Source organism: Orycteropus afer, unplaced genomic scaffold, assembly GCF_000298275.1.
Source record: "Orycteropus afer afer isolate SDZICR_OR568_19922 unplaced genomic scaffold, OryAfe1.0 scaffold00271, whole genome shotgun sequence".
NCBI classification, from domain to species: Eukaryota; Metazoa; Chordata; class Mammalia; order Tubulidentata; family Orycteropodidae; genus Orycteropus; species Orycteropus afer.
Genome location: NW_006921858.1, coordinates 1,524,053 through 1,533,916, shown reverse-complemented (window position 1 = coordinate 1,533,916; position 9,864 = coordinate 1,524,053).

Here is a 9,864-nt window from a genome sequence, read left to right as displayed (position 1 = left end):
AAAGGCTCCAGGAACTGATGGAATAACAATTGAGATGTTTCAACAAAGGGATGCAATGCTGGAAGCGTTCACTAGTCTATGCCAAGAAATTTTCAGGATGGCTACCTAGCCAACCAACTGGAAGATGCCTATATATGTGTCCATTATAAAGAAAGATAATCCAGCAGAACCAGGAAATTATTGAACAGCATCATTAATATCACATACAAGCAATATTTTGCTGAAGATAACCCAAAAATGGTTGCAGCAGTACATTGACAGAAAATTTCCAGAAATTCAAACCAGATTCAAAAGAGAATGTGGGTTGAGAGATATCATTGTTGATATCAGATGGATTATGGCTAAAAGCAAGGAATTCCAGAAAAATGTTTACTTGTGTTTTATTGACTATGCAAAGACATTCAACTGTATGGATCACAACAAATTTGGATAAGGTTGCAAAGAATGGGAATTCCAGAACTCTTAATTGTGCTCATGTGGAATCTATACATAGACCAAGAGGCACTTGTTCAAACAGAACAAGGGAGTAATTTGTGGTTTAAAATCAGAATGGCTGTGCATCATGGCTGTATACTTTCATGATAGGTATTCAATCTGTATGTGTGCAAATAATCTAAGAAGCTGGACATGGCTTCAGGATTGGAGGAAGATTCCTTAACAAGCTGCAATATGCAGAGACATGATCTTGCTTGAGTGAAGAGGACTTAAAGCACTTGTCAATAAGGATCAAAGACTACAGCCTTCAATATGGATTACACTTCACCATAAAGAAAACAAAAATACAACTTGGACCAATAAGCAACATCATGATAAACAGAGAAAAGGTTGAAGTTGTAAAAAATGTCATTTTATTTGGATCCACAATCAACATCCATGGAAGCAGTAGTCAAGAAATCAAATGTGTGTTGCATTGGGCAAACCTGCTGCAAAAGACCTCTTGAAAGTGTTTAAAAACAAAGATGTAACTTTAAGGACTCAGGTGTGCCAGACTCAAACCATAGAATTTCCAATCACCTCTGGTGGCATAGTGCCTAAGGTATTTGACTGCTAACCAGAAGGCTAGTGGTTCAAACCCACCAGCCACTCCTCAGAAGGAAGGTTGGGCAATCTGCTTCCATAGAGATACCACCCTGAAAACCCAATGAGGGGTTGCTATGAGTTGGATCTGACTCGATGGCAGTGAGTTTTTGAGTTGAGTCATATGCATACAAAACCTGGACAATGAAAAAGGAAGCCTGAAGTAGAATTGATGTCTTTGAATTATAGTGTTGGTGGTAAATGTTTACTATTCCATGGACTGCCTGAAGAACAAATCTGTCCTGGAAAAAGAACAGCCAGAATACTCCTACAAGTTAGGATGTCAAGACTTCGTATCACATAATTTGGACAGGTTATCAGGAGGGATTGGTCCCTGGAGAAGAACATCATACTTGGGAAAGTAGAGGGTCAGTGAAAAAGAGGAAGACCTTCAACAAGATAGATTGACACAGTGACTGCAACAATTGCCTCAAACATAGCAACAATTATGAGGATGGCAGGACTGGTGAGTGTTTCTATTGTACATAGGGTCACTATGAGATGGAACTGACTCAACAGCATCAAATAATAACAAGTTTAGTCTTGCTTGGTTTTGAACTATATATAATGGGACAGAACATCATGCATTCTTTTATTTATGATAGTAAGAGTCACTCATATAGAAGACACTGTAATGAGCCACTCAGATCTTTCCACAGCCTTCCAGCTGCTCTAAGTGCTGTCAGACTTGTTTGACAGCAGTAGAGTTGTCAAACTACTCACAACTCTAAGCCCATTCAGGTATAGTTTGCCCAAGGTTATACCTCTTGCCCAGGGCTCTCACATACATTGACTGGTCCAAGTGGGGTAAAAAAGCTCAGCTTCATCACTCAAATTAAGGACAACTGTTCATCCCAACTTCAGAGCTCCTTAACCCTCTCAAGAGGGCTTTCTTGAGATGAAATCGTAGGTCAAATTATTTTGTCTAATTCTGCTTCATCACCTTCTTTCCATAGACGTCAATCCCAAGAGTACTTAAAATGAATCTCCAGCATAGCAATTTTTATCTCAGAGTCTGCCCAGGAATCCAATCTGAGATATTTCATACCCAGAATGGTACAAGAGAGCAGATATTGGGATGTTTTGGAGCTGAATCACCTGACTGGCAATATGAATCCTATCTTGGTGATAGGTGAAATAGAGAATTCTATTGTTTTTCCTTCAAGTTTACTGTCTCTTTTTCATATTATCTCCATTCTGCTATTGATCCTATCCAATGAGATTTATTATTTTTATTTTAGATACTATATTAGTTCTAGATGTTGTTGTTGTTGTTATATGCCATGGAGTCGGACCAACTCATAGTGACCCCTCCTTGGGTTTCCAAGGCAGTATCACTATGGAAGTAGATTGCCCCATCTTCCTTCTGAGGAGTGGCTGGTGGGTTTGAACCGCCAGACTTCTTGTTAGCAGTCAAGTGCCTTAGGCACTATGCTACCAGAGCTCCCTAGTTTTAGATATTGTATTTTATTACTGTTTTAGATGCTATTTTTTTAGATACTGTATTACTTTAGATACTGTACTTCTTTCCTGAGAATTTTTATCTGTCTATTTATTTCAAAAGTGTTCAGTTTACCTTAAGGAGCATGTTTCCAAAAGTGGCCTTAAAGTTTCTCTTTTATAATTCCAACATCTGGATCATTTCAAGGTTAGAATCTGTTAATAGTTTAAGAATTGCTAATATCTTCTTGGTTTCTTGTCTGTTTGATAATTTTGTATGTTGTCCTAAACATTAAACTATTATGTTGTGAGAATCTGGGTTCTGTTAAAATACTCTGGAGAATATTGCTATGTCATCTTATCAGGCAATCAACCTGGTTAGGTTCAGATCAAAAATTATGTCTCACCTTACACGGAAGGAGCTGTGGTCACACAGTGGCGAAAGCATTCAGCTGTTAATCAAAATGTTGGCAATTTGAACCCACTAACTGCTGCATGGGAGAAAGATGTGGCAGTCAGCTTTCATGAAGATTTACAGTCTTGGAAACCTTATGGGGCAGTTTTACTCTATCCTACAGGGTTATTGTGATTCAGAATCAACTTGATGGCAGAGGGTTTGTTTTGTTTTGGGGTTCTATTGCTGGCAGTTAGTCATCAAATCTTTGCTATGCTTATTTGGATATAGATATAGCAAGTTTTGGCATATAGTGTTTTCATTATCTTTCAGTTCAAAATATTTTCTACTTCCTCATTTGATTTGTTTTGACCCGTGAGTTATTTAAGTTATTTTATTAATGGTTATGAATAATTTGAGAAACATAATTTGAAAAGAAAATAAAGCAAGAGCATGCATATATCCATCATTCAGTATCAATGAGTATCAAGTTATGGCCAAACTTCTTTCATCTGTACACTGATATATTCCACTGGATGCTTTTGAAGCAAGTTGTAGTCATCAAATAATTTTATCCATAAATATTTCAGCATACATCTCAACAGATAAGAACTCTTTTAAAATATAACCAAAATTACATATCACACGTTAAAATCATTCCTTAAAACTAACAAATGTCCAATTAGTAAGAAGTGTATTTCTTAATTTATAAAGAGAGTCTTTCCTCCTTTTATTCTAACTTAATAGTAATGTGATCAGAAAGATGTTCCATATGATTTCAGTCCTTCAAAATCTATTGAGAACTTCCAGTTTTTTATCTAACATGTAAAGTGCTTAGAAATTCTATCCTCACAAGAGAAAAGTTGAATGAATTGAAAATCAACAAGAGTCAGGTCCGACTCAATGGCACATAACAACAACATTCTTAAATCCATCAAATAATTGAGGTCATGTGGCAAACTTATGTCCCCAAAACTGAAGAGCCAGCAGGTAGCTACAAAGAATCACTGTATACAAGGAGTAGAAGACCAGGAGAGGAGCAGACACCTACAACGAGAACCAGTGCAGGTAAGAACACTTTAAACTATAATGGATGATTTTAGGAGGCTCATGGTGAGCTAGCTTGTGAGTTTAAAACCCTGGGTGCTGCTATCTTACTGAGGCCCACACATTTTAATGGGTTATACTTCAAGGATCCTCACCAGGTTTTCATGGTGAAGATTAGAGAAAAATGTCCTCATGGTTGCGTCACAGGATGGGAAAAGTAAGTACTGTGAAACACAACCAGAGCTCTCTGTTCTCTTTAACAAGCTCTGCTGTCAAGGAAACTGTATTACAAGATACTGAATTTGAATTTTACTAAAGCCTAACTGGCCTGAAAGAAGACAAATAAATAATTCCATCACCTTCTAGTTTTCAATGTAATGGAAGGGAAATATGCAACTTTAATCCTCTTTAGCCTTCCTAGTTCACTTAAGGAGGTGAGAGGAGAAGCTGAGAAATACTAATGAAGGTCACAGTCTAGGGACATCAGGTTACAAAAACACTAAGAACTAATCATAGGACTTTAGAATATTTCTTCTAAACCCTCATCTTACCGCCACAGCAATAGAGCTCTTATATGATAATAGAATTACAGCTAAAAGAATTGGAAACCTCAGATCCTATTTAAGGAATCTCTAGGAAAACTCAAAGACAAAGACAAAAACAAAGACAGTAGAGGAAATTTTAGCCTCTGACACTTCAGCTATACGGAACAGTAAACTGCCTAACTCCTAGACAGATAAGCATAACACCTGACATAAAAGCTCAATCTACCTCATTCCTTGTACATAAACAAGATGATGTTTGGCTTCCAACAAAAAATTATAAGTCATACTAAAAAGCAAAACCACAGTCTGAAGAGACAAAGCAAGCATCAAAACCTGACTCAGATACAGCATAAAATATTAAATTATCATGTGGGGAATTAAAAACAACTAATATTAATATGTGGCATAGTGCCTAAGGCATTTGACTGCTAACCAGAAGGCTGGTGGTTCAAAACCACCAGCCGTTCCTCAGAAAGAAGATTGGGGCAATCTACTTCCGTAGTGATACTGCCTCGGAAACCCAAGGAGGGGTTGCTAGGAGTTGGATCCGACTTGATGGCAGTGGGTAAGAGTCTAATGAAAAAAATGGATAACATGCAAGAGAAAAAAAATCAGTGATATGGCAGAGAGATGGACACTTTAAGAAAGAACAAAGAAAATGCTATAAATAATAATTTTTAAAAAATTCTAATAGAAAATAAAGATGCCTTTGATGGATTCATCAGTAGACTGGCTATGACTGATGAAAGAATCAGTGAGCTTGAAGATATGTCAATAGAAATTCCCAAACTGAAGAGCAAAGAGAAAAGTGAAAATGGAAAAAAAGAAATCTATGAACTGAAGGACAATTATAAAAGATGTAACATATGCATAATGGAAATATCAAAAGAGTGGAAGAAACAGAAGAGATATTTGAAGAAACAGTAGTTAAGAAATTTGCAAAATTAAAGACAGACACCATACTACAGAGCCAGGGAATTGAGAGAACATAAGCAAAATAAATACCAAAATATCCATATGCAGGTATATCTTATTTAAACTATAGAAAAAGACATGGAGAAAATCTTGAAAGAATCTGGAGGGGAGGAAAAGAAACTCTTATCTATATAGGAACAAAGGCAAGCATTGCATCAAGCTTCTCTTCAAGAACTGTGCAAGCAGGAAAAGAATGGAATGAAATATTTAAAATGTTGAAAGAAAAAACTCACTGATCTAGAATTTGATAATTACTGAAATTGTCCTTCAAAAGTGAAGGAAAAATAAAGACTTTCTCAGACAAACAAAAGTTGAGGGAAAGTCCTACCACTTGACCTGCACTGGATGAAATGTTAAAAGAAGTTCTTCAGGGAGAAAGGAAATTACATAGGTCCTACTTAAGGAAAAGAAGAGTATTAGGGAAATAATATATGAAGGTAAAATAAATCTTCTATTTTTTAATTCTTAGTTGATGCTTGTTCAAAATAATAATAGCAAAATTATATCAGGTGACCGTAGCTTATGGATAACTTAAATGAGTGACAACAATGAAATAAGAGATGGGAGGAATACTCTGTTATAAAGTATTTACACTACCCATAAAGTAATATTGTGTTATTTATCAAGTGGTCTTAGATTAGCTGTAAATGTATATTGCAAACTCTAGGACAACTTCAAAAAAAAAAATTATAAAGAAGGAAAAGTCATATGCTAAGAGAGTAGAGAAAATGGAATTATATAAAATACTCAAATAAAACCAGAAGAGGCAGAATCAGAGTGGAAGTTAGAAGCAAAACAAAACAAAAATAAGGACAACAAGCAGAAAACATTTATAAATATGGTAGATGTTAATCCGACAAGATAATAAACACTTGAAATGTGATTGACCTTAACACATGTATTTATGGAAAAGACTGTCAAAGTTTTTTTGTTTTTTGTTTTTTTTTAAAAAAGACCAAGCAATATTTTGTCTACTAGAAATTAATTTTTAATTATAAAGAAACAAGTAAATTTAAAGTAAAAGAATGAGGAAAAACCCTACCACACTAACACTAATCAAAAGAAATATGGAAAAGCTTTACTAATTTCAGGGTCCTGGTGTTGCAGTGGTTAAGCACTTGGCTGCAAACCGAAGGTCAGCAGTTTGAAACTACCAACTGTTCTGTAGGAGAAAGATGTGGCAGTCTGCTTCTGTAAAGACTACAGTCTTGGAAGCCCTATGAGGCAGTTCTACTTTGTACTATCTGGTTTCTATGAGTTGGTATCAACTTGATAGCAGTGGGTTTGGATTTTGGTTGTTAATTTCAGAATAAGGAAAATTATCAGAGGTAAAAAGAGGGCCAGTACTTAATTATAAAGGGTTGATTCTCCAAGAAAACATAACAATTAAGTTACGTTGAGTTTCTCCCACAACGAGAAAGAATCTGAATAGGCTTATATCTATTAAAGTAATTGACTAAATATTAATAATCTTCCAAAACAGGAAACATCAGGCCCATATGATATCACTGATGAATTTTACCCAGCACTTAAGGAGGAACAATAACAATTTGCAGTGATTTGTTTCAGAAAACAGAGGCACCTAACAACAGAGTATCAAAATCCATAAAGCAAAAATTGATAGAACTTCAATGAAAGATAGACCAATTACAGTTGGAGATGTCACACTTTTCTATCAGTAACTGAAAGATCCAGCAGGCAGAAAATCAGTAAGGAAATAGTCAAATTAAACAACACTATCAACCAACTGGATATAATTGATATTTATAAAATACTTCATCTGACAACAGCAAAATTCACATTCTTTTCAAGATCACATGAGAAATTTACCAAGGCAGACCACATCCAGGGCCATAAAGCACACTTTAAATTTAAGAGAACAGAAATTATACAAAATATGCTGTCAGGCCACAAAAGAATTAAGCTAGAAATCAATAACAGAGTAATAGCTGGAAATCCTGAAGTATTTTGAAATTAACCAATGCACTTCTAAGTCAAGCATGAGTCAAAGATTAAGTCTCACAAAATATTAAAAATATTTAAACTAAATTAAAATACAGCTTAGCAAAATTTGTGGGATGCAGTTAATGAAATGCTGAGAGCAAAGTTTAGAGCATTGAATGCATATATTAGAAAAGAAGATTGAAAACCCATAACTAGCTCCTACTTTAGAAAAGTAGAAAGAGAAGAACAAATCAAATCCAATAATAAATCAAATAATTAAAAAAAAAAAATCAGAGCAAAAATCAATGAAACTGAAAAGAGGAAAACAATAGAGAAAAATCAATGAAACCAAATAATGGTTTTTTGAAAAATCAATAAAGTTACAAAATTCTAGTCAGGCTAACTAATAAAAATAGAGAACTAAATGTAAAAAATATTAATATTATAAATGAATGAGGGGCCATCACTACTGATCCCACAGACATTAAAAAGGTAAGAAAATTATGGACAAATTTGTGTCCCAAAGCTTGATAATTTAGGTGAAATGGAACAATTCTTTGAAAGACACAATATACCAAAATTCACATAAGGAGAAAGAAATAATGTGAACAGGTTCATATCTATTACATAAATGGAATTTATATTAATAATCTTCCAAAACAGGAAGCATCAGGCCTACACAATTTCACTGATGAATTTTACCCAGCATTTAAGCAGGAAATGATAACAATTTGCAATGATTTGTTTCAGAAAATAGAGGCACAAAACTCATTCTATGAGGTCAGCATTGCCCTAATACCAAAATGAGACAGTAAATTACAGGAATGGAAAACCTGCAGACCAATATATTTAATGAGCATATGTAAAAAATCCTCAATAAAATATTAGCAAATCAAATCCAACAATGTATTAAAATATTACCCACCATGATTAAGTGAACTTTATTCCAGGTATGTAAATCTGGTTCAACATTCAAAAAGCAATTAATGTCATCTATCTCATTGACAGGCTAAGGACTAAAAATCATTTGATCATACAAATAGTTGCAGAAAAGACATTTTACAAATGAGAAAAAGACTCAGCAAAGTAGGAATAAAGGAGAAATTTAATGAGATAAATAACACCTACAAAAAAACTACATCTAACATCACACTCAGTGGTGAGCAATTAGATGTTCTTTCTTTAAGATTGGTAATCAGACAAGGATATCCCCTCCCACCACTTCCATTCAACATCATATTGGAAGTGCTAGCTAATGCAATAAGACAAGAAACAGAAATAAATGGGTACAGATTAGGAAGGAAGAAATATAACTGAGTTTCTTTGAAGATGAGATGATTGTCCATGTAGAAAGTCTCAAGGAACTGACCAACAAAATAATCCTGGGACTGATAAGCAAATAAAATAAGGTGTCCAGATACAAAGTTAATCAAAGATAATATACTTTCCTATATGACAGTGATGAACAATTGGAATATGAAATTAATAATACAGTACCATTTACATCAGGACCCCTCAAAATTAAATACTTAGATATAAATATAACAAATACAGGATACATATGTGGAAACTACAAAACTATGAGAAAATTAAAGAACATCTAAAAAAATGGAGAGATATTTCATGTTCATGAATAGGAAGACTTAGTATTGTTAAGTTGTCAATTGTTCTCACTTGATTCAACACAATCCTAACCAAAATCCCAACAACTTACTTCCCAGATATTGACAAATTAAATTATAGAGTATAAATGAAAATGTTAAATACCCAGAATATTCAACATAATACTAAACAAGAACAAAGTTGGAAAACTGATCTTATCTGACTTTAAGACTTACTATAAAAGTACAGTAAGTCAGTCACAGGGATCCAGGTGAAGAGAGGGAACTCGGGCACACCCAAAGCAGCAGGACAGGAGAGCAGGAGAAAAGGGATTAAAAACCAGGAACCTGGACAGAGGAGCAGTCAGCTGCAGGGATCCAGGTGAGGAGAGGGAACTCAGGCACACCCAAAGCAGCAGGGTGGGTGAGCAGGGAAAGGGGATTAAAAGGCCCAGGAACCTGGACAGAGGAGCTGTCAACCGCAGGGATCCAGGTGAGGAGAGAAAACCCAGGCACACTCAAAGCAGCAGGGTGGGAGAGCAGGAGAAAGGGGATTAAAAGCCCAGGAATCAGGACAGAGGAGCAGTAAGCTGCAGGGACACAGGTAAGGGTGGTATGAGAGGTTTCCAACAGGGAGACAAACCTGTCTGTCGGTTTGTCCTACAGTGGTGACATGTTGATGTGAGTTTTGAGGCTGAGCCACTGGTGTTTCGAACCCAGCAGGATGCACATGGTGCACAGGTATCAGCCCAGCTTACAGACTGAGACAGGCTAGGAAGAAGGAAGAGGCCATCCACTTCTCAAAGAATTGGCCAGGGAAAACCTTATGAATAGCAAAGAA